We start from the raw sequence: 26,260 nt of genomic DNA on the forward strand, positions 1-26,260 counted from the left end.
TATATTCTAGGAACTTTTGGTTTTAGTCCTGGGGGCAGGTGGGTTCTGCAATGGGCAACGGTGCTAGCATAGCAGCAGACGCTGCTGCTCCCCTTCCCCAGGCCTGGGCAGGGCTGGATCTGGTATCCAGTATTCAGAAGTCTACCACAGCGTCTTTTGTACAGGTTATTTCAGTATCCCTGGTACACTTACATTACGAGGCCATGTGGATACTTTTGTGGGAGACTGGCAGGCACTGCACTTGTGTTTTAGCCCCTTACAAGGGTGGAGCCTTGAAAGGCCAGTCCCTTCCCGCATGGGCGCCTCAGTGCTGGTGCTTCAAGCTGCTTCTGCACCCCCCTCCCAGCCCTCCACGGGGATGAAATAAGTATGAGTGTGCTGGGATCTTAATGTGAGATATAAAGGAATTGTATCCTCAATTGCAGAAGGCAATCTACTTTAGTGAAGCCACTGATTCAAATTTTAATCTTTCTCAGAAATATCCTCCTAGACACATCCATAAATAATGTTTAATTGAGCACCCTGTGGACAGTCAAGTTGACACACAAAATTAACCATCACCTACGCCCCCACTATTGCATGGGCTTTAACTCCAGGAATCCCACCAGGTTCTTAAGATGAAGATTTCAGAAAGATTCCCTCTTGGCTCTGACAGAGGGAGGGGACAACTAATCATTTTTAAATCCTTTTAGAAATTTCTGTATAACAAAGACAGATTTTTCGGCAGGAAAGACTTTACCAGAGTCTTTCCCACTGAGGAAGAGGTCTCCACCAACCATAGCTTCCTTTTACCGTCCTATCTCAACTAAAGTATGAAATAGCTACACCACTACAGAAAGACGTGTGAAGGTCACACCCCAGAGACACAGGCCTAGCAAAAGACTGACAGTTAATTGTTAAGATTCTTTCCCCACACATCTTATTATGACACCAGCAGGAACAAAGTATAGTCGATTGCCTGGTAACACAAGTGTGTTCACTTCATGACAACTTATTGGCCAACACTGAACATGTGTGTGCTTTTCTGTATATTAAAAAAATTATTAGTGGATTCTGTATTTGAATATTTACCTACTTCTTAAAATTTATTTATGACCTCAAAATCAAGACTTAGGGAGACTGATTATTTACAGCTATGCACAGAATGGTTAAGAATTTTAGTTTCCTGCCTGAGTGGCTCAGTTGGTTAAGCGACTGCCTTCGGCTCAGGTCATGATCCTGGAGTCCCGGGATCAAGTCCTGCATCGGGCTCCCAGCTCAGCAGGGAGTCTGCTTCTCCCTCTGACCCTCCCCCTCTCATGCTCTCTCCTATCTCATTCTCTCTCTCAAATAAATAAATAAAATCTTAAAAAAAATTTAAAAAAAAAGAATTTTAGTTTCCTGACATGTGGTCCAAGCTGAAGTGGAACAAAGAGATGCTCTACCTTCTCATTTTGTTCATCCTGTAAATATGCCCCTTTTGTGGGGAGGGGTCTATTCAATGCTACCCTTTAAAAAATGTTATGCTGTTTTTGGTGATTTTGCTGTTTAAAATTGCCCCCAAGTTGAGTGCTGAAATGGGGTCTAGTACTTCTAAATGCAAGAAGGTTGTGATGTTCCTTTTCAAAAAAAACAAACGTTAAGTGTTAGATCAGCTTCATTCAGGCCATGAGTTACAGTGCTGTTGGTTGTGAATTCGTTGCTAATGAATCACAATGATACTTCCATAAAAAAAGAGAGGAATTTTACCAATCTGTGCATGAAGCTGCTCATGTAATGCTCAAGTAATATCTACAGTGTGTGATAAAACTATTAGAAATATGGAAAAGTGGCTAAATTTTCAAATTCATGAAAAAAAAAAAACAAGAAAAGCCTAATCCAGGCTCAGGAAGATGTTAAACTCTTCTCAGCTAGTGCTGACTAGTTCACACATTTCAAAAGCCAATTGTGGCATAAAAATGTTAAACTTACAGGTGAGGGAGTTTCTGCAGCCAGAAGCTGTAGAAAACATTTTAAAAATATTTATCTGCTAAATGTTATATAGCAAAAGCATTATATAAACAAGTAAGTTTTCAGTATTGTAGAACAGTCTTGTCTTTAAGGATGTTGGCAAATGGACCAACATAACACAAAGACCATTTCAGTTGGTGAAAATGTTCTGATCAGAACTGTACAGGAAGCTAACCCTGTATGTCCCCAGCGGTGATAGTTCAGCATTAGTTAATTCAGCATTCCTGGTAACATTTACAGAACATAGACTATGGTGGATAATACGAATTGGCTATATAATAATAGACAGCTGAAGGACATATGAGACACAAACTATCTCTAGGGAGGCGTGCTCAAGAAAGACCAAAGGCAAAAAGACAAACATGAGGATATTAGAGGAATGTGATGTCTCTGGCAGCTACAGATAGAGCAAATATTAAATATAGCCTAGATCCTAGCCACATTAACATAAATCCTTATACTGAATGACCAGATGGACAATACCAAGTGGTCTAATACATAAGTGAGAAGTAGAAAGAAAATATATTTGAACAATAGCTAAAATTTTTCAAATTTTGAGGGAAAATATCAAACCTCACACCTAAAAAAAAAACTTCTTAGCAAATATGGAATTAAAACAAAGGAAAAACACCAAAGTATAACATAAACATATTCCTGAAAAATAGTGATAAAGAGAAAAATCTTAAATCTTATTATATATCCAAAATCTCACTGATCCCCAAGCAAAAGAAATATGAATGAACACCTGATTTCTGAAAAACAGTGATAAAATGTATTAACAGCAGCCAGAGAAAAATGACACATCACATACAGGAATTCCAAAAATGAATTATAGTCAATTTCGTGTCAAACAGTGTGCATGCCAGAAGATAATGAAGTGACTCTTTGAAGTCACACAAAACAAATAAACAACCAAAAACCCTAAAATTTTGTATCAAATAAACTATTTTTTAAGAATGAAGGCAAAATAAAATCTTTTGCAAACAAAAAGAAAAAATATAAAGAATGTTCACCAGCAGACCTGCCATATAAGATATGTTAAAGGAAGTTCCTCATGTAGAAACCCAATTTTAGACAGAATTTTATAAACTTGTAAAGTCCATGATTCTTAAATAGGAAAACAAACCTACTAATGAAATTGTGAGCTAGTACTCCAAAGCAAGTAATATCATCCTTGGAAGCAAACTACTCCAAAATGTAGTGAGACAAAATAGCAACCTTTTTTTCTTGTAATGTTCTTGGGTTCTGTGGATAAGGAATTTGGGTAGGATATAGCAGAGGTTGATTGTCATTGCTTCACAGTGTCTGGACATCAGCTTGTATGACTTGAAGACCAGAGGTACCACAGTGGGTGGAGGCTGATATTAACAGTAGCTCCTTCACTCAGAAGTCTGGCACCTGAGATGGAATGACCTAAAGACAAAGAATGCCAACCAGAACACTTCTAGTTGACTAATTGATTTGTTCTGGTTCCTCGCATCATGGTGGTCTTAGGACACTCAGACTTCCTATTTGGAGGCTCAGGGCTCCTGGTCTAAATATTCCAGTGGCCAAGGAGAAACTTTCATTGGCTTTTTATTCATCCTCAAAAGACACACAGCATCACTTCTGCCATACCTTGTCATAGCAGTTAAGAGTCTGCCCATGCTCATTAGGAAGGGACACTGATCCTACTTCTCAATGGCAAGAATGTCAAAGAATTCACTGTCATTTTTTTAAGCATACACACATACCTATACCTTCTGATTATCCATCAATCTTTATCACTATCTTTTCTGGAGCCACAAGGTCTGCTGTTCATTGCTTCTCTCTGAATATTTGCTCCAACTCTTGAAGTCTTCATCCTTTTCCTCAACCAACTTCCCTTTCTTCTTAAATACAACTCAAATGACTACCAACAGTCATTCTACATCTTAACATAAGGCGTACTACTTACAATAAGAGAAATTATCCCTTTATGAATCTGAGAGAGTATATGACAGGCAAGGCACCATTTTAAAATAAGACCACTCAAAATTCATGAGTCAGTGACTGACACTGAATGAGACAGGACCAGGAAAGGATGATAGGAAATGGAGTGGAAAATCTTATGACCTCCCCTGCCAACGGGGTTTTCTCTGATGTTTCTGTGAAAGCCTTCCTGGAATACATATTACTACACACCACAGTAAGTGTTTTACCAATGTCATAGAACTATTGGTTTATGAGAGCATATCACTGGAAAATAGAATCCTGCTATAACAAAATTGTAACCAGCACAAGTTAAAGACCATCTATTTAAAATAGCATTAAATATACAAGATAAGAGTCAAACTATCTATATAATTTTCTCTTTGTGTAATGTCAAGGCTGTTACACATTGGATGATCTATGAACAAGGCAATATAGCTGAGGTAAGGTTAATTCAGAACTATTTTTCTGATCTTTGAAAGAAAAGTAAAGGACCCAATATCATGCTTTTATATTACAATATACCAATCTCTTAACAAAGAGGGGGAAAAAAGTGTTTTATCTTAAAAATCACTTTTAAGTGATTTTTTCAAAACTTCAAATTGAGAATGAGTTAGAGGAAACTCTCCTTTCTTGATGAAATGATATAATAAAAATCTTACTCTCCAAAAATTTAATTAAAATATATCAAACATTTACCATACAGTAGTTGCTATATAAGCAGTCCATTTCTACCTTCTATATTAAAAGTCACAAAAATCCTAGAAGGCAGCTAGTATTATCTCCATTTTCCAAATAATATTACTGAGACTTAAGGGTTTAATAACTTAACTAGTATGGTATATCTATAAGAACAGGAGAAGAAATTAGATTTAAGTCTGTCTTATTCCAAGTGAGGGAATAAAAAAAAAATGCCTGATAGTAGACATTCCACCAAATTGGTAGATAAGAGGCATAAAGCATAATTATAACTTTATTTGGATAAAGAGATGTAACTTTTCTTATATTGAGATATTAAGGAGATCAACTAGACAGGATAAAAATAAGTAGGAGTAACATACTGAGTACACACATCATAAACTATGGACCACAACTTGAACCCAAATCTCATTTCAACCGTGATGCAACATTCTCACCTTCTTACCTTGTCATAATATTTCATTCATTTGGAATTCTTATTACAACTCCTTTAACAATCACCACATTAACTTATTTATGACCTACATAAATCTCCCCTACTCCCCTCCTCCAATTAAAAATAACTTCATAGAGCACTAATTCATGATATTACCCAACAGTGTATTTACAGTAACTTGCCATGTATTATTCAAATTAATTATTGTAGTGGCATTATTTTTATGAGTTTGGTACATTCAAGAAGATGTGGATCAACGTTACTAATCTTTTACTTCCTATAGCACTTATGAGTGTTTCTGTACATGGAAGCTTATCAATGCAAAATAATACTTTGGGAATAGGAAGCAATCTTAAGTTTCTGGTTTAAACTTGAAAAAATTACTTCAAATATACTATGCATTAGTTTCTGGAAACAAGACAATTACCCCAAGAGCAAAATATTATTTCCTCAATCATATTAAGTTTTGATATTATTTAAAGGTCTTATTTAGATAAAATATGCCTTAATTTGTTTTTGTTCTCTTTAAAATACATTCAGTTTAATCACTGTAACAATACTATTAATTATAAGAAATTAGGAAAAATAATTTAGTAGACAGTATTTCGCCAGTAGTTTTTCCTTGAAGATTGCACTCAGCACAAGTTGTGAGCTACTTTCATCTAGTGCCAATAATATATCACAACCACTACTAAAATTCTTCTCAACAAATAGGTTCTATGCTTCAGAAAGACTGACCTATGAATATATTTTGACTAAGATAATTCTAAGTATCTTGTTGAAATTATTCTGCTTGCCTCATTGAGGTCTCACCAAATAATTCACTCTAAATTGCTACATACATGCAACTAGACACAACCAAAAAATTACTTAAATGTATTAAGAACTGAAATATGTTATAGCCTTTCATTATCACCCTCAATTGGGAAAAAATATGTAGACTTTTTTCCTAATTAAAGAGAAAAGTTTGCTTGGAAAATATTAAGAAACATATGACAATTTTAAATATGGTGGGATTAGTGAAGTAGATCTATCATTTTTTTAAATATATCTTTTGGACTAATCAAACATCTGCCAAAGTTTAAGATTATTTAGTTAAACACACACACACACACACACATACACACACACACACACACACAGATTTTGAGAATATCTTCAGTAGGGGGTGTTTCGTAACCCAGATAACAACACTTCCTTTGAAATGCCAGGAGTCAAGGACTATCTAATGTTTCATAAGAGTACAACATCCCTGCTAAACTCTGAGAGATTTGGCAATTCTGATAGTTTTATAGCTGTTTAAATCATCCCCAAATCAACACTGTTCTGCTCAATTTGATTGGAATCTTTTCCTTGCTTCTATTTGCATATGGAACTCAGTCACTCTACTTGGATTCTTTAAAATTAAATATGTGAAAGGTGAATAGGTATATCCTTCACTCTGTAACATATCATAAATAGTTAAGGTTTTGTTCTGTGGAAACATTACTAAAATCATGGATGATGAGAATTTAAATTACAACACAATGGAAAACATAAAATAAAATTGGGTGTTTCGACAGCCCACAGTCCTTTCCATTCTGCTATTTTCATCCTCCTACTGCATGCCAACTCCTGTCTACCAAACACACCACCTCCTTCTACATTACTACTACCATCCCAACACCTCCATTATCACTACCACCAGTGTCATTTCCCCTAAGGAAATGTCTTAAAAAAATAACTAAAGTAAATAAAAATTAAGAGAAAGTTTCCTGTTTTGTAAGCAAAGTAACTCAGCTCTTATGGACATGCTTTTCCTTCACCCTCACCTTTCATACATTTCCTAGGTCTAATTGTTTCAACATCTAAATAGGCTAGCAGGTGTTTTCCTAACTCATTAATGGTCCTGCCACTAGTAGGTGCCAACTTTTAATATACTTTAAACACATGTTCCTCAATTGCATGTGTTGAAGAGTACAACTTATATATGACCATATTAATGATAAATTATGTATATTGTTCCTCCAGGGATTTGTAAAGAAATTATTATCATATAATTCATTTCTTTAAAATACAACAATTTAATTTCTGCTATTAAAGGTTACACAGTAAGCCCACTTTAGTAGATTCTCCGGGGTTTACTGAATCTTCAGATATTTTATTTAAGATTTTCATGTATATAGAAATATATCCATAGGTACTTAGGTGAAAGACAGTGTTTTTTCATTCACCAAATAGTGAATTCTTCTTTTCAAAGTGAAATTCTTCTTTTCGAAGAAGAAAAAACTGACTTAAAGTCCTCTTTATGGGACAGAAAAAGAGAAGTGTCTATTTTAACACTGAAATCAAAAGGATATTCTCTGTTGAATAAGAGAGAGTGTACAAGAGATATTCTTTCTTGCATTTTAGCACAGCATCTTTGTTACAAAACATCTTTGACTACCTGTGATTTATGCAGCACAATAGCTTTTTTATGACACTTATGTTAATCTTTTTCCCCTTTCCATTACCTGAGCATATCACTATGTTTTCTTGTTGAAATAATTTGGGCAAGTAATTTGCAAATTTCCTCTGACAGCCCTTAAGGTACAATAAATTTCTTAAATCAGTAGGAGCACTTGAAATGTGTTTTCAATATCCCTGTTGCAAATGAAACTAACGAGCTATAAATGTGTAAGTGTACAGAAAATCAGAAAGAATGAACTTTTCACTTATACAGAATTGGATGTTTCCTCAATTATTTGTAACCCAGGGCCATAAGGAAGTTTCTCATTTTAAAATTAAATCTTACAACCAGGATTTTTGTTTGTATGCCTAAGTATATTTAATGAGTTTAGATGAGAAAAAACAAAACAACAAACTTGACCAAACATATATCATTCCTTCTAAATAAGTTTTAAGATATTTCCCATAAGTAGTACTACATTAACATATAAAACTTGAGTTTCCTGAGCACCTATGGAATAGAATACTAAAGGTTTTGCCTAGTCCAGGTTTTGAAGTATATTAAAGATTTCTTTTTGTGACTAACAATGACCATGGCAAGTGCAGGTGGCAGGGGATACAATATACTGCTGTACATTCTCCACAAGATGGTATTCCATATCCTGTATATTTTTAGAATTCTGTTTCTGATATACTTTAAAATTTTGGATCTTAAAAAAATGTTTATGTTCTTTCCCATTTTTGACAATTGTACTTCTACCCTTGGAATAGTATGTTGCTGCAATGAAACTGTAGGTCTTAAATCAGACAATCACAGAATAAAATTTTTCTCTTCCACTTACTAATTTAGGCAAGTGACTTAGTCTTTTTAGATGCAGGAATCAGGTTTAGGACTGGCAACACATACAAGAAAACCCATTATAATAAAGTCTTAAATGCATAAATAGCTATATGTCTCTCAAATAGTTTAACTACAATGGCCAGAGGTCTTGAATTGCTAGGATGACTTCATTAAGTCATCAGGAAACCAGGCACCTTCTATCTCTCTATCTCTACTGCCATCTTCAAGCTTCCATCTTCAAGGCTACATGATAGCTGCTGAAGCTCCAGCAATTATATCTTTATTTCAGGAAGCAGAAAGGTGGGCAAAGGGAAAGACAAATGGTATTACCTAACCCAGCAGTTTATTTCCTTTGGGAACCTTTATGTGATTTCCATCTTTCACTTACATTTTATTGGCTCAAACTTACTCACCTGGCCATCATCAGCCACTATTCCATTTACTATCACTGACTAACCACCTCAAACTAAGTGGAATACAAGAATAACTATTTTATTATGTTGATAGTTTTCATGAGTTAGGAATCTAGAAAGGGCATAGGAAGAATGACTTGTCTTTGGTTTACAATGTTTGTTGACTCAGCTAGTGAGAATCAAAACCTAGGAGCAACTTGATGACTGTAGGCTGGTATAATCTGGAGGGATCTCACTGACATATCTGGAAGCTGATAATCAATGATGACTGAAACTTTATCTAGGACATCTACTTTAGTCATCACCATGGGGGCCTTGGGCTTTATTAGAAAATGGCCTGGAACCCAAGAGTAAGCATTTAATGTAAAACAGGAAGAAGCTGTATGTTCTTTTCTAATCTAGATTTGGGTAACACAGTATCATCTGAATGCAACCTTTTCCTGTATACATACCAAAACCTTCCTTCCCACATTAAAAAAGAACAGAATTAGACTTCACTCTAAGTGGGACAGTGACACATTTTTAAAAAAACACATATTGTGGGAGATAATGTTTCTTATTTTTGGAAAATTCAATCTCTTGCCTTTACACTTGAGTCTCAGAAAAATCTAGTCATCTATCTGAGTGCATTTTACCTCTGCAAAAATTGTGATTTATCTCAAAGAAAATGCAAATACTAATTCAAAATGATATACATACTTTTAGGTTTACTGCAGCATTATTTACAATAGCCAAGACATGGAAGCAACCCAAGCAGCCATTGATAAATTAATGGATAAAGAATATGTGATGTACCACACACACACACACACACACACATACACACACACACTGGAATCTTATTCAGCCATAAAAAGAATGAAATCTTGCCATTTGTGACAACATGATGGACCTAAAATGTACTATGCTAAGTGAAATAAGTCAGAGAAAGACAAATACCATAGGATTTCACTTAAATGTAGAATGTAAAAAAAAAACCCAACAAATATATTATTAAATATAGAGAACAAAGTGGTGGTTACCAGAGGGGAGTTGGGTGGGGGATGGCCAAAATAGATAAAGAGGATTAAGAGCTACAAGCTTCCAGTTATAAAATAAGTCATAATGATGAAAAAGTACTCCATAGGGAATATAGCCAATAATATTGGAATAATGTTGTACAGTGACACATGGTAACTAGACTTATCCTTGTAAGCACTGAGTAATGTACAGAATTGTTGAATCCATATGTTGTGCACCTGAAACTAATATAACATTATATTCATTACTAAATTTTAAAAATTGTGGTTAGGCTTCTTCTAAGAAAGAAGGGGAGACAGGATATTTAGCAGTCTTTGAATAACCTCCGTTTACTGACTTGTAACATAAGTAATATAATAGAATCTATCTCTAAAAGTTAATATCAGTGATAAGTGAAAAAAATGTCAAGGATAATTTTGGGGGTATTGCAGAGTAAGATGGTAGCTAAGAGGGTCCCCCACAGCCTAATAGTTTATGACACATAGATACCATGGGCCCTTTTGTTACATATTGGGCTCTTACTGCCATGGATATCTTCCAATGTATTATCACAACCCATTGAATCTCAACCTTTTCAGGTCACAGTTCAGACAGAAAATAATAATATTTTCTAGAAACTGGTATGTCGAAGGTTGCTCCTAGGCTGAAGTGCCAGAACAAAGAGCTCTGGGTCACTCGGTCCCAAACCAGTTCACTTGTCCACTGAGGAAATCAATACCTCTACACATCTTTAACACAATCTCTACCATTATCAATCCTTCTTGGGCCAAGACCTTTTATTCTACAAACTACTTGAGATAATTTTTTCCTTTTACCTCCAAGTAAATGACCACTTCATCAATCAAAGATACAAAATTTAACTAGCAATTTATGTGATCTATTATAAAATTATTTCCTGACAATGACAAGGTTAAAAGAATCAAAGTTGAGGTTTGAGCAAGAAGACTCAGAAAATGAAGATGCCTGGAGCCAAGTGCACTAGATCTATTATAGAGATGTGAGATGAGTACACCTCACCAATAACTACACTTTTCTTATGTCTTGCTGAGCAACTGTGCTTACTGACTATATTCTTGGGATAGAGGACACATTGAGTCCCAAATGGGGCCACAGTGACTGTCACCAATGGGTGTCTAATGTAGGGATGATTGACTGTCAAACTGGAGGTGGCAGGATTTGTGCTTATTAATATTTCAGATTTACTTGTTCCTTTAATCTCCTTCTATTTATGACATTCTTCTTCATGCCTCTATATAGACCATTTATTCCATCTTTTACTTTGCATTACTTCCTATTCATAACACAATTATGAATTCTTCCTTTGTCTCACAAGCTACTTGATTACTCACTCTCTAGGCTTAACACATTCTCTAAGTTTCAAGTATTCCTTTTTTTTCATCATCTTTAGCAGAATTGAATAGTCTTCAATATAGAGCAAATAAACATTGCACTCCAGTAATACAATTGTTTGAAACTATGGCTATGTTTAATGAATGAGACCACAGGCACCAGAGGGATTCTGAACTTCAGACTGCCCACACCCCTTTCTGAAAATAAACAATATTGATTCTTGCCATTGAAATCCCATGTTTTGCTTGCCAGTGAAATTCCATGAAACTACTTTTCAGGAGCTAATGATAAGGATAAGTTGTGTACTTACTAAGAGGACACTCCTCTGGTTCTTTTGACAGGTAGTGCCTTTAACACATTTTACTTTCCTTTTTGTTTAGTTAGGATGAGGATTCAGACATCCTCTCAGGTAATTAGTCTCTAGATCTGGCTTGCCAGTAGCTCTTGGCAGAACACTAATGTGCAAGAAAACACTTCAGGAGATATACACATCTATTTCTCCCAGGAAAAATTCATTTATTCATATACATTTATCGACTGCTACTATGACCTGGGCACTGCTGGAGGTAATGGGCCTGGAACGGTATGCAAAACTCCTGTGCTTGAATATGCAGAGGCAGACTGAAATGTACCTCTCGTATCTCACTCAGAATTCCATTTGTGCAAAGTATAATTGCCAGCTACAGCTGTTGCACTCTGAAATCTGTCACTGCTTTTGTGACACTTGAGGCCATGCCTTTTGTGAGAATGTCTTTGCCAATAACCGAGTGAAGCTGGGATACTCAGGTGGGCCCATTCCAGGGAGGTGTGGTACTGCTCTGATGGGACATTTTGGTCAAGGACTCTACCATAGCTCTTCCAAATTCTCTTAGATCTATACAACAGTCTAAGGTGTTTCACCCCTCCTTCCTTCCTTCCCTCTTTCCTTTACTCAGAGCCAAGTGGAATCAAGGTCTGACAACTTTTCAGACTCCCCCAGCTCCCTTCTATTTCCCCCCAAGTTTTGTCCCTTATAGATCTCTTGCATGACCGACCAATTCTGTCTTGTGGCCTATATCTCAGAGGAAGCAGACTAATCTAAAGAACATCAGAAGAGAAACAAAATGAAATACATGATATGTTAGATTTTGATAAATGCTGAGGAGAAAAAAATAAAGCGGGAGAATAGAGATAAGCAATACAAGGTAAGGGGAACGCTGCTTTATAGAACTTGGGCAGTGGAGGTCATAGACTTCAGGACATGAAGCACCGAATATGTGGATATTTCAGGAAGACTGAATTCCTGACCTGAGATTTAAACCTGGAAACAATGCTGTGTCAGCTCAAATTGGGGGCCACATCTAGAAGAGCAGCAACAATTTCCCCCTATTCATGGAGAAATTTATCTTATTCATATTAATACACGGAGAAGAAGTGCTATGGAGTAATATGGATCAAATATAAACAAAAACTCTAGGCTTACATAGCCTCAGATAAAAGGAAGAAAAAGAAATCTAGCAGAGGATCATGGCATTCTGTAAGGCAATACTGAAGGGCTTTTGGAATATAAGTGTGGTTCAGTGGGGTGAGGTCCAGAGCTGACAACCAAGAAAGAATTCTTGAGACACCTTTGGTGCAAAATGGTGGTTTATTAAAGCATGGGGGCAGGACCTGTGGGCAGAAAGAGACGCTGCACCAGGCATGTAAGGGGTGGCTGATTATTTACTATGGGGTTGGGGAAGGTAAGGAAAAGGAAGGTTTCAAGAGGATTTTCATATGTTAAAGAAGACTCACAGGATACCGGAGGCCATGCCATTGTCAGGTTAAGGCTGTTTTTCCCTCTAGCAAGACATTAACATGAAGATAGTTGGGAGCTTCCTAGAGAACAATACACTCTGCCCACCTCAAGTATCTGTCAGTGAACTGCAGGTTATAAAGACATTTAATTGCTTTTAATTTTTTTAAATTTTTTTATTGTTATGTTAATCACCATATATTACATCATTAGTTTTTGGTGCAGTGTTCCATGATTCACTGCCTGTTCATAACACCCAGTGCTCCATGCAGAACGTGCCCTCCTCAATACCCATCACCAGGCCAACCCATCCCCCTACGCCCCTCCCCTCTAGAACCCTCAGTTTGTCCCCCAGAGTCCATCATCTCTCATGGTTCGTCTCCCCCTCTGACATACTCCCTTTTTTCCTCTCCTGTTATCTTCTTCTTTTTCTTTTTTCTTAAAAATTAAAAAAAAAAATAATTGCATCTTCATTTCCTTCTGGAAGCTAGGTTATTGATAGAAATGCTTTGTTCTTGTAGATTGCTAAAACATTTGTAAACTGAGGGAGACTCTTGTCTTGCAGGATTGTGATCTCTGCAAGTTAACTATTTGTTTTTCCTCTCCTTAGCTTTAGGGCAGCCAGGAGTGCCTGAGGAGTGTCACATAGATCCCACGGTGGGGGTTGTGGGTGTCAGCTCCTGCTTTGTCCTCAGCTTGCCTTCTGTTCCTTCATCAAATACTAGAAATTTTCATCTAGATAATATGATTAGAATTAGAGAACTTCATTGAGAGACCATGGTAATTTATGGTAAATAAAGTTACTTTAAATGGTGTAGTGTATGTACCACAGATGGGCCAGTATACTCTCAAATGGGGGAGATGGTTCATAAGGTTACTAAACTATGCAAATTTAGAACTGTACCTAGCATGTTATAAAAGCTAAACATATATTAGCTATTATTATCTAAACCAAGTGAATTTTAACAATCATAGACAGGATATATATCAGCATTACTAAAAGTACTGAGAACTCTTGCTCATTGAAGAGTTACGGTGTGCCAGATGTTAGGTGTGCCAGACAGTTCAGTAAGATATTTTTTTACTAACTACTTGAGTCATAGGTGAAAATAAAAGATAAAAATCCAGCATTTTAATTTATCATAATTAATTTCTTGGAAAATTACTTTCTTGAAGGCCTCAAGTAGAACAACTTTTGAAAATACATATAAATAAGAAAGGGGATTTTAAAATGGAAAAACTATAAGTTACAGAAGTATCTTTTGCCTGAAAGTTTACCTTGAGTATATATTCATAACTTCAGAAGCAAAGATAATTTGAATCATATACATATTTCCACTATTAATTTGAAGGATTAGAGAAAGAAATAAAATTTATCTTTATTTTATTTTTTGCAACATCCATGCCATATCACTGAACAAGTTGTAAGAAAAAGAGCATCACAATATAATATAACTTAGCCTTTACTTTTTAGACTTCAGATCAACCCAATTATATGCATAACTGACCTGCCTGTCTTGCCAATTTTATGTATAACTGTCTTGCAATTGTGTGATTCAGTTGAAAAACATAGTAGTATAAACTATGAAGCCAAATTGTTATTTTAAGCACTCAGAAAACTAAAAAACTCTTATGATGCATATTACAAAAAGAGTAATACGTTTGAACACAATGACTCTTAAATGTTTTAGGGCCTCTAGACTACTTTCTTTCATATAACACTTTACATGCTTTAGCTAAGTTAGTGATCAAAAAATATTTTATATTAGGTTTCTAAAAGTGACATTATGATATATCCCCATGTCATTAAAATTTTCTTAAATAAAGATTGCACCCAGATATTTTTAAAAATCAAATAAAAGTCTGTGTATTTGAGTGAAATAAATCAATCAGAGAAAGACATGTATCATATGTCCTCACTGATATGAGGAATTCTTAATCTTAGGAAACAAACTGAGGGTTGCTGGAGTGGTGGGGGGTGGGAGGGATGGGGTGGCTGGGTGACAGACATTGGGGAGGGTATGTGCTATGGCGAGTGCTGTGAATTGTGCAAGGCTGTTGAATCACAGATCTGTACCTCTGAAACAAATAATACATTATATGCTAAAAAAAAAAAAAGAAGATAGCAGGGGGGGAAGGATGAAGGGGGGAATTGGAGGGGGAGACAAACCATGAGAGACAATGGACTCTGAAAAACAAACTGAGGGTTCTAGAGGGGGGAGGGGGGTGGGAGGATGGGTTAGCCTGGTGATGGGTATTAAAGAGGTCACGTTCTGCATGGAGCACTGGGTGTTATATGCAAACAATGAATCATGGAACACTACATTAAAAACTAATGATGTAATGTATGGTGATTAACAATAATAATAATAATAATAATAATAATAAGGATTTTCCCGAAAAATAAAAGGTCTGTGTATTTGGAGAATACACTTTCCATACAAGAAGTTCACAAATTTATTTAAGGAGGTTTATAAGTTAATAATGGTAGATATAGTATGTCCCATAACAGTGACCTAAATTACTCTGAACCCTTTTTTCTCTTAAAAATTGGCACTCTTTTTAAACATTATAAAAATGTATAAACATTAGTTTAAAATGGATCTGGTAAGACATGAAACTGTAGAATTCCTAGAATATAGGCAAAAAGCTCCTTGACATAGGTCTTGGCAAAGATTTTTTTGGATATAACACCAAAAACACAAGTAACAAAGGCAAAATAAATAAATAAATAAATAAATAAATAAATAAATAAATAAATAAATAAATATGAGCAAATCAAACTAAACAGGCTATGCACAGCAAAAGAAACAATCAGCAAAATGGAAAGGCAACCCATCGAATGGAAGAAAATATTTGCACATCTTACATCTCATAAGGGGTTAATATCCAAAATACATAAAGAACTCATTGGGGTGCCTGGATGACTCATTTGTTAGGCATCTGCCTTCCACTCAGGTCATGATCCCAGGGTTCTGGGATCCAGTCCCTCATCAGGCTCCCGGCTCCCCAGGAGGCCTGCCTCTCCCTCTCCCACTCCCCCTACTTGTGTTCCCTCTCTCGCTGTGTCTCTCTCTGTCAAATAAACAAAATCTTTAAAAAAAAAAAAAAAGAACTCATATAAATCACTAACAACAATAAAACCCTTAAATGATCCAATTAAAAATGGGCAAAGAAACTGAATAGACATTTTTTTGAAGACATCCAAATGGCCAACAAGTACATGAAAATATGCTGAACACCATAAATCCTGAGGGGAATGCAAATTAAAATCACAATGAGATATCACATCACACCTGTTAGAATGACTATAAGTAAAAAGACAAAAGATAGCAAGTGTTTGCAAGAAAATGTGGAGAAAAGGGAGCTCTTGTTCACTGTTGGTGGGAAAGTAAATTGGTACAGCCACTGTGGAACATAATACAGAAGTTCTTCACAGAGTTAAAAATAAAACTACCATGTGATCTAGCTATCATACCTCTGGGTATAGGTCCAAAAGAAATGAAAACAGGATATTGAAGAGATATCTGCAAGTCCATATTTATTACAGCATTATTCATAATAGCCAAGATGGAACCAACTAAAGTGAATGTCAATGGGTGAATGGATAAAGATGTATATATACAGTAGTCCCCCCACTACCACAGTTTCACTTTGTGCAGTTACAGTTCCTACAGTGAACTGCAGTTCAGAAGCAGAAGATCTTCCTTCTGATGTATTGTCAGAAGATCAATAATTGCCTAATGCCACATCACAATGCCTGTGTCATTCATCTCACTTCATCTCATCACACAGACATTTTATCATTTCACATCACCACAAAAGGAAGGGTGAATAGAGTATAAGATATTTGGGAGGAAGAGAGAGAAAAGACCACATCTTATTATAGTACCTTGGTATAATTGTTCTATTTTACTGTAGTTATTGTCATTAACCCCTTACTATGCCTAATTTACAAATAAAACTTTGTTGTAGGTACATATGTATAGACAATAACATAGTATATATAGAATTTGATACTATTTGTGGTCTCAGGCATCCACTGGGAGTTTTGGAACATATCCCCCCCACACACATAATGGGGGGGGAACCACTGTATACAACAAAATATTATCCAATCATGAGAAAGAACAAAATCCTGCCAATTGCAACAACACAGATGATACCTTGAGGACATTATGCTAAGTGAAATAGGTCAGCCAGAGAAAGACAAATACTGTAAGATATCACTTATATGTGGAATCTCAAAAAACCATACTTCTAGAAAAAAAGCAAAAAAAAAAAGAGTAGAATAATTCAGGGGAGGGAAATAAGGAGGTGCTGGTCAAAGAGGACAAACTACCAGTTAGAAGATGAATAAATTCTGGGGATCTAAAGCATTGTATTGTGATTACAGGTAACAATACCTTACTATTTACTTAAAAGTTGCTAAGAGAGTAGATCTTAAATATTCTCACCACAAAAAAGAAATGGTAACTATGTGACCTGATGGAGGGATTAGCTTTGTCACTAAGGTGGCAATCATATTGTAATGTAAAAGTGTATCAAATCAATTATGTTGTAAATCTTAAATTTACACAATGTTATATGTCAATTTTATCTCAATAAAGTTGAAGGGAAAAAAATTTGTATATCAAAAGACCCAGAATAGCCAACTCAACACTGAAGGAGGAGAATAAAGTTGGAGGACTGAAACTATCTCATTTCCAGACTCACTTACTATAATGCTACAGTAGCCAAGACATTATAGTACCAGTGAAAGAATACATAAATACATCAATGGAACAGAACAGAGAACCCAGAAATAGACCCACATATGTATAGTCAACTAATCTTTGCAAAGGAGCAAAGGTAATACAATGGAGAAAAGAGAGTCACTTCAGAAAATGGTGTTGGAACAACTGGACATCCACAAGCAAAAGAATGATTCTAGCCACAGACCTTAAACTTTTCACATATATTAATCTGAAATAGATATCACTTGTAAATATAAAACACAAAACTCTAAAACTCCTAAAGATAACATAGAAAATTAAATGACCTCGAGCATGATGATGACTTTTTTCATATAATACCAAAGGCATGATCCATGACAGAAATAATTGATAAGCTAGACTTCATTAAAATCAAAACTTCTGCTCTGAGAAAGACACTATCAAGAGAAAGTGAAGACAAACCACACACTGCGAAAAATGTGTGCAAAAGATACATATTTGGATAAAGGACCATTTTCCAAAATACCCAAGGAAATCTTAAAACTCAACAATAGGAAAATGAACAGACTGATCAAAAAGAAAATGCTAAAAACCCTGAAGAGACATCTCACAAAAGACCTACAGATGGCAGGCAAATAAGCATAAGAAAAGATGTTTCACGCCATTTGTCATCAGATAAATGCAAATTCATACAACAATGAGATACCTCTACTGAGCTGTTAGAATAACCAAAATGTGTAACATTCACAACAGCAAATGTTGGTGAGGATGTGGAACAACAGGAACTCTCTTTTATTACTAGTGGCAGTGCAAAATGGGACAGCCTCTGTGGAAGACCATTGGTGGATTCTTACAAAACCAAACATAATCTCACCCTATAGTCCAGCAATCACACTCCTTGATATTTATCCAAAGGAATTGAAAAATTACATCCGCACAAAAACCTGCAAGCAAATATTTACCTAGTTGCTGAAACTGGGAAGCAACAAAGATGTCCTTTAGCAAGTAAATACACAGAGATAAATAAACTGGTACATCCATAGAGCAGACATTATTCACTGCTCAAAAGACATGAACTACCAAGCCATGAAAAGACATGGAGGAAACTTAAAGGCATATTACTAAGTGAAAGATGCCAATCTGAACATACTACCTACTGTATAATTCCAGCTATAAGACATTCTGGGAAAGATAAAACTATCGGTACAATAACAAGATCAGCAGTTGCCAGAGAGGCCAGGGCAGGGAGCACAAAGAATTTCTAGAACAATGAAACTATTCTTTATGATACTATAATGGTAGATAAATGTCATTACACATTTGCCAAAATCCAAAGAATGTATAACACCAAGAGTGAACCCTAATGTAAACTATGGACTTTCATGACAACATGTTAATGCAAGTGCATCAAGTGTAACAAATATACCACGGTAGCTCAGGATGTTGATAGTGGAGGAATTTGCATGGAAGTGGGGTCAGGGCATATATAGGAACTCTCTGTTCTTCCTGCTCAATTTTTCTGTGAACCTAAAACTGCTCTAAAAAATAAATTCTATTAAAAATTATCTGAATCAGGAACTGAAATGTTCTGCGTGAGTAGAACTCTGCACTCTCATAATTATGTTCCAGTTTACTTGTAAAAATGACCATATCAACTAAGCCAAAAATCCAAGACTTGGAAACTCTTAATAAATATACCAACCAGTAGCAAGACCGATGAAAAACAAAGGGAAAGAAGAGTTCAGTTATATTAGGCATATAAAAATGGGACACTTCTCCACACACCCTAGAAATCATTTTTATAAGGGCATATTTTGTGGTGGACACACCCTAAGGTTACCTATAATAAGCCACACCCTTATATAGTCTCCTCCCCTTAAGTACAAGTGCAACCTGTACTTGCTTATAACCAGAAAAAGTAAATGTTGCAGATGTAATTAAAGTCCCAAATCTGTTGATTTTGAGTTAAATCAAAAGATTAGCTTGGATAGACCTGATTTACAAGCTAAAGTTCTTAAAGAAGGGACAGGGACTTTCCCTAAGGTGAGAGATTTTCTCCTAACTGGTAGTGAAGAAGCAAGCTGCTGTAAGTTCTTTATCAACAAGGAAATAGGTTTTGCCAACCACCCAAAGTCGCTTGAAAACTAATCTTTTTCCCAGTTCAGCCCCTAATGAGAATATATCTCTGCAGATTCCTTAACTGAAGTCTTTGGATGCCTTGAGCAGAGAACACAGGTGAGCTATACTCAGATTCTTCACCAGTGGAAAAGGAGATAAAAAGGTCCGATGTTGTAACCCAGTAAATTTGTGCCAACTTGCTAGGCAGAAACAGAAAAGTAATACAGTTACCCAAGCGTACAGGAGTGATTTAAGAATAACAAGAAACTCTAAAACAGAAATAGTCTTTTACAAATCAAATCAATAGCCAAAACTTTCCCTCTGAAAACATAGGTGCTCCACAAATTATCAAATTTTAATTTTAGGAAAATATCAGGGACAGAGATAAACCTATGTATTATACAAATAACTTGGACAGAGAGTAAAAGTTGAAAGCTGTTAAACTCATTACCTAGTATAATTTGCCTTAGGAATGCAAAAATGGGTTAGTATTGAAAAATTATCATTGTAAATCACCACATTAACAGCTTGAAGATAAAAAGAAAAACTCAGAGTAGATCCAGAAAAGACATCTGATAAAAATGTACCAATTATGATAAATCCTAGCAACTTGATAAATCTCTCCGCCAAGAATCAAAGCAACATCATACTGAAAGGGGAAAAATGTAGTCATTTCCTTTACTGTAAGCAAAATACCAGTTTGCACATTATTATAGCTTACAGTCAGCAAAGTACTAAAAGTCCTAGCCAAAGAAATATAACCAAAAAGTTGAGGACCAAAAGCAAAAAATGAAAAGGTGATTTTCTTAAAAAGTAAATAATGATGCCGAAAATCCAAGAAAATCAATGTTCAGTCCTCCTCAGCTAAGATGTTCTTAGCAGAGTAACTGTATCAAATATAAAAATAATAGCATTCAAATAAATCAACAATAGCAAAGAATTTATATATACAAAAACCACGAAAAAGTGCCATTTAATATGACAGATAACTTATTATATGATCCTATAAGAACTTTTCAAAAATTAAAGGGAAAGTTAGCTACATCACATTGCATATCAAAATTAGGCACTATTAAAGTGTTTAAATCTCTGTGATGTCAAAAGCATAATGAGTAAGGTTAAAAAATAAAGAACTGCAGAAAGATAGTCACTATATGACAACAAGTAGCTAATTTAAATACAAAATTGAAAAACAACCATATATCAAAAAGAAAAAGACAAACAAGAACAACAAACAACAAAAAAGGAGAATTAGCAGAAGAGGAAAAACCAGAGGCTAATGAATATATGAATTAACTACAACTGTGATGACAGTTTATTCTATTAAATTAGTAAATATTAGGTACTCTCAAAATCCCATTTTTTTTTTTAGATTTTATTTATTTGACAGAGAGAGACACAGCGAGAGATGGAACACAAGCAGGGGAAGTGGGAGAGGGAGAAGCAGGCTTCCTGCGGAGCAGGGAGCCTGATGTGGGTCTCCATCCCAGGACCCTGGGATCATGACCTGAGCTGAAGGCAGACGCTTAACAACTGAGCCACCCAGGCACCCCAAAATCCCATGTTTTGGCCAGCATGAGGGAAAATGGGAAAGAAGTACTAATAAACTGCTGGTGGGATCATAAATTTCCTAAATATTTAAGAGATAATTTCCTGAATAACTGGTATGATTTAAAGTGCTCATTGCCTACATCCATCAAGAGTCCCATAGGGAAACAAAGATTCAATGCAGCATTGTTTGAAAAGCAAATTTGTAAAGAAGTCTCATTAGAAATGGAGGAGCACAGAGTAGGAAATACACATAAATGATAATTCCATAATCTGTGTATATACTATCCCTCTTCTAAAATTTTATGGATAACTATTGTGTTTCCTAATATACTTACAAGTGAATAATAACAGTGAAAGTCTTGTATAAAAGTAAGCAGTCATATACATAAGTGATAATCTGCAAAATTTAATAATAAATAAATAAATAAATAAATAAATAAATAAATAAATAAAATAATCTGCAAATGGAAGACTGAATGGCTTGGTAAAACCTCAAGTCCCAAAATCCTCAAGAAAAGAAAAGAAGTGTGATTATTCCTTTCAAAAAGCAAATTAACAAGTTTGAGAAAACAGGAAGTATATGTTATTACAGTATACGAGGTAATATGTGAGAATTTTAAGGTGTAAAAAAATAGAAGTAGACACTTCAAAGAAATAAAAGTACTCCTCTATCATATGCCTGGCCATCTAATAGGCCCTTCACACAACTTTCTTAAAAATATCTTGTACACATATACTATCTCATGTCAAAATACAGAAATTAGGCTTAGATAAGTTAAAACAGTCAAATAAGAAACTCCCGATGGCCAGAAACATAAGCCTTTCCTCATTCTGAAATTCCTCTCCTAAGAACTAAAACTCATAAACATGGTAAGAACATGACTTCACAGAAGGCAATAAAGATTCTCAAAGGGATTATAGATACAACAGAGAAGTGAAATGAAAATTACACAACTGGAGAGAATGATGGATGGCATTTGGCAGAGTCACTGAAATAGGATAAAGTCAGTATGTGTGTGGTGGTAAAATGATTGAGAAGTAAGGACCAAGGGATACTAACTGTGCTATTTTGAGTGACTGCACTGTAAGGAAAGAAAATGAAAGGATGCTTATTTAAAAATAATTATATGGGTTTTTATCTGAGAACATTTTATGGCTATTTAAAAAATGATATTGTAGTCTACCAACATCATTCTGAAATTATAGCCAGTGCAATAAGACAAATTTTTATTTATTTATTTATTTATTTATTTAAGATTTTATTTATTTATTTGAGAGCGAGAGAATGAGAGAGAGAACTTGAGAGGGGGGAGGGTCAGAGGGAGAAGCAGACTCCCTGCTGAGCAGGGAGCCCGATGTGGGACTCCATTCTGGGACTCCAGGGTCATGACCTGAGCTGAAGGCAGTCTCTCAACCAACTGAGCCACCCAGGCGCCCGAAGACAAATTCTTTAATGTGGACTAAAGATTGAAGGGCAATTAATAAAACTATTTCATTCACAAATAATAAGATTGTGTTTAGCCAGTGCAATTATATGTGATTATATATATGTAAATGAACAAATTATATACAAATCATAAGCATGGAACTTAGCAATGGCAATATACAAAAACCAAGTTCTATATATGAGGAAAAACAATTAGGAAATAAAAGATAAAAGATAATATTTCCTGCAAAAGAAACAAAGTGCATAGTAATAAATCTAACAGAAGAGGAACAACAGTCCTCCCCTAAGAGCTACAAAACGTGAATAACATTAATTAAAGATCTCAATAAATACACTAATCCAGGTTCTGGGTTTGGGAAAATCAACATGGGAAACATAAATTTTATGCTACTTAATATATTGACTCAAAGCAATCCCAATAAAATTCCAACAGCAAAATTAGCTGTTTCCAAAATTTATATGAAAAATAAAGATTTGGGGCACTTGGGTGGCTCAGTCATTAGGGTCTGCCCTCAGCTCAGGTCATGCTCCCAGGGTTGTGTGATCGAGCCCCGCATCGGGCTCCTTGCTCGGCAGGAAGGCTGCTTCTCCCTCTCCCACTCCCCCTGCTTGTGTTCCCTCTCTCGCTGTGTCTCTCTCTGTCAAATAAATAAATAAAATCTTTAAAAAAAAGAAGAAAGATTCAAGAAGAGCTTGTACAATCTTGCAGAACTATTAAAAAGCTGAAGAACCTTTATTCCCAGGTATACTATTTATACTATCCTATAAATATGATAGTATACCATTAGTTCAGAAATAGATAAACAAGGAGAATACAATAAAGTACCCAATAATCTGTCATTAAAAAGTTAATATGCAGTGAAGTGGGGAATAGTTTGGTTTTGGGAGTGGGCCAATTGGATAGCCACTCGCAAAAATATGAACTTTGAGACTGTAGCTCTGAGGCGGTGGTGGGCTGGGGGCTGGTGCAGGTGCAGCGCACCTCTCCCACAGCCGCTCCAGTCTCGTGCACCCAGCGCCTGCCTCCATCACCCGGAGCCTGAGCGAGGCCGCGGCCCACACGCCACAACCAGGAGAGACAAGCAACAGTAGCAATCAGAGAGCTCCAACAACAGCGACCCAGAGACTGGAGCAGGACTGCCTTCGAATTAAGAGAGACCTGGTACCTTACCCATGTCCTGAGCTCCCCCACCTTCCCATATTCTTGGATGGTACTTATGTGGCTTGAGGCCCGGGCATGATTGACTCCTCATGAAGGTGGCTATTATCGTAGACAACTAATTTTTTTCCAGAGAATATCTTTTTAAACCTCCTAGAATTTATACAACACCCGATGGAAGATTTAAGTGCAATGCGGGCTGCGTCTTTCCATCACAGATTTCCACCCAGACACGTGGAACACCGCCTGGTCGGTCTCCACTGTCCTCACCTCCTTAGCTTCATGACCCAGAAGGGCCCCACCCGGGCCAGTGGAGAGGCTTGACACTTCCCTGTTCGCAGCCCGAAGTTTAGCGTTTCACTCAAAAGACAAAATGTTTTGTGACTTATTTCCTTAACTCATGGAGGAAATTAAAGAAAACCAGAAAGCATGAGACGAACTCAGCTCAAACTCTGGGCTTACCAGACATGGCTCCAGAGGGAGCCGCACCACGGTCTGAGGGGGCTTCAGCTCCTCCACGGGCTCAGGGACTCCAGCAGGCCAACCGGCACCATGGACTCACCGGTTAACTAGAGCGTTACAGGTGGCTTCAAAGCCTTCCTTCGCCTACACCGCCAACTACGTGCTGAGCTGTATGTCGCACGGGGGAGCCCCCGGCGGCCCGAAGACAGGACGCTGGGCCAGAAGTGCCGCTGACCGGGTCCCACAGCCCAAGGCTGGGGGTAGCATTTTAAAAACCCTTAAAATTAAGGAAACAAAACTTAAAATGTGTAGGTAGTTTGGATTCTCAGTCCCTGAGTTCTGTCAGGGCTGTGGTGCTCAGGTGTTGATGATGAGGAGCATCATGTTTTGGATATGTAACATCTTTTGTATTGTCTTTTGGTCCTGTTTTAGTAAACCTGTTTTTTAATTTTTATTAGATTTAGTCACTTAAAAATATAAAACTCGATGTCTATCAAAAGTTTTTTAGTATCAAAAAATCACATTTTAACATTTCTGAGTATTACATGAAAATATTTGGTTAAAGTACATGACAAACAGAAGTCACTTAGTAAATGTTTGTTGATTTTCAAACTGAAAGATTTTGCCAAATAAAAATGACAAATGCAACCCTATGTAACTATTTTATAACAAGTGTAAATTATTTCACAGATCTTTTAATGAATAGTATTCATCCCTAGGACAGTTCATTAACCATTAGCAAAGGATTGCTTTCAAAATGCTTTAAGTCACCTTCAACAGATGAATTTATTCTGTATTTTCAACCCAATGAAACATAGTGGAAAAGTATTCTGAAAGAGAGTATATAAAATAAATAAGATCACTTTAATATCCTGGGTAACACATACCTAATTATATCACTGAATTCACAAAAATTAATTCCAGGTGTATTTTACACTTAAATATGAAAGATATAACAATACTATCTAGAAGAAACGATATCTTGATATTCATGATTTTCATGATATTGAGGTAAGCAAGTATTTTTTAAACAGGACATGAAGACAAAAAGGATAATTTGACCTACATTAATTTAAACAAACTTTATTCATCAAAAGATACCATTAAGAGAATGAATAAGCAAGTCACAGACTAATTTGCAGTCCGTATTGCTGACAAAGAACTCATAGCCAGTATATATACAGTCCTCTTACAAATCAACAAGAAAGAGACAGTGTATTAGTCTGCTTGGGCTATTGAAACAAAACACCGTAAACTGAGTGGGCTCAACAAGAGTAATGCATTATCTCAGTTCTGGAAGCTAGAAAGCCTAGCTCAACGTGTCAGCAGTATTGGTTTGTTCTGAGCGCTGTGAGGGAGAAATCTGTTCCCTGTTTCTCCTCTAGATTCTGGTGGTTTGCTAGCAATCTTTAGTGTTCCTTGGCTTCTGTTGTATCAAACTGATCTCTGTCTTCATCTTCACTTGGCAGTCTCCCCGTGTATATATTCATCTGTGTCCAAATGTTTCCCTTTTAAAAGGACCAGGCATAATGGGTTAAGAAACACCCTAAACCGGTAGGACCTCATCCTACCTAATTATATGTGTAGAACCACTAGAACAAATAAAATGAAAAAGACTGACAATAGCATGTGTTGTCCAAGATGTGAAGTAACTAGAACTCTTATATACTAATGGTGGTAGAACAAGTCAGTACAAATGGCTTGGAAAACCCTATGGCTTCCTCTACTAGCTTTAAGTATTCAGTAATTCCATTCTCAGTATATGTTGCAGCAGCACTGCTTGAAATAGATGAAAGCTGAAAACAACCCCCTAACATGTGTGTGTATGTGTGTGTGTATATATATATATTTTTAATATATTTATATATGTATGTATTTATATGTACATGTTTATATATGTATAATATTT

The 26,260-nt window shown here is 36.0% G+C and overlaps 1 pseudogene; it reads left to right on the top strand.

The window, feature by feature from the left end:
- The window catches only part of LOC112833972 (ubiquitin-conjugating enzyme E2 J2 pseudogene), an 83,953-nt pseudogene extending 59,495 nt beyond the window's left edge, over positions 1 to 24,458 (top strand).
- The last annotated feature ends 1,802 nt before the right edge of the window (positions 24,459 to 26,260 follow it).

This window comes from Callorhinus ursinus, unplaced genomic scaffold, assembly GCF_003265705.2.
Source record: "Callorhinus ursinus isolate GAN/ISIS: 27379988/994484 unplaced genomic scaffold, GSC_fseal_2.0 scaffold1, whole genome shotgun sequence".
In the NCBI taxonomy this organism is placed as follows: domain Eukaryota; kingdom Metazoa; phylum Chordata; class Mammalia; order Carnivora; family Otariidae; genus Callorhinus; species Callorhinus ursinus.